At 31.2% G+C, this 974-nt stretch overlaps 1 non-coding gene across 1 annotated transcript; it reads left to right on the forward strand.

The window, feature by feature from the left end:
* Positions 1-444: 444 nt before the first annotated feature.
* On the forward strand, positions 445-549 carry LOC119046118 (U6 spliceosomal RNA). Its single transcript, XR_005081913.2, has one exon. It is a non-coding gene; the product is annotated as a U6 spliceosomal RNA (small nuclear RNA).
* The last annotated feature ends 425 nt before the right edge of the window (positions 550-974 follow it).

Here is a 974-nt window from a genome sequence, read left to right on the forward strand (position 1 = left end):
TCACACATACCACACACACAAACCAATAGAATAAATAAATCTTAATATTTTCAGTGGTACCAATTTATACTTAAATTAACCACTAATTATTTTCTCCCAGGACTTATTTAATTAAGACAGTATCCATAAAACTAGGAATAATGCCATATGCATTCAATGGGATCTTATAGATATACCTCAGTTCTTTTAAAAATGTGCTTATTTAAATTGATTTGTATCCAATCCATACTCTAACCTTAAAATTTATTGAAATCATCTTTGAGACTAAGTTCCATAATAAAGTCTTCAATGAACCATTGTTCAAACTCTAAACATGAAAATATTAAATTATGATTAAATGTCATTATTGAAACATACTGATCTAATGTTTCAGAGTTAAGACTCATTCAAAGAATAATCATATTTTCCAAGTGCATAATAATGCACTGAGTGGAAGATATTAGTGATTCTGCTCATTGTTCCATTAATAAAATTGGAATGATACAGAGAAGATTAGCATGGCCCCTGTGCAAGGATGACACACAAATTCATGAAATGTTCCATATTTTTATTTGACAAAGGGGACAGTAACATAAAATGGAGTAAAGATAGCCTCTTCAACAAATGGTGTTGGGAGAACTGGACAGTTACGTGCAAAAAAAAAGAAACTTGAGCACAAACTTACACCATACACCAAAATAAATTCAAGGTGGATAAAATATATCCATGGCTTAAATATAAGTCGTGACACCATTAAAGTCCTAGAGGAGAACATCGGCAAGAAAATCTCAGATATTTCACACAGCAACATTTTTACTGATATGTCCCCTAGAGCAAGGAATATAAAGGAAAGAATAAACAAGTGGGATCTCATCAAAATTAAAAGCTTCTGCATGGCTGAAGAAAACAGTATTAAATTAAAAAGACAACCAACTATATGGGAAAACATATTTGCCAATGATACCTCAGACAAAGGTTTAATCTCCAAAATACAC

Source organism: Artibeus jamaicensis, unplaced genomic scaffold (genome assembly GCF_021234435.1).
Source record: "Artibeus jamaicensis isolate MK-2021 breed Jamaican fruit bat unplaced genomic scaffold, CSHL_Jam_final scaffold_461, whole genome shotgun sequence".
NCBI lineage: Eukaryota > Metazoa > Chordata > Mammalia > Chiroptera > Phyllostomidae > Artibeus > Artibeus jamaicensis.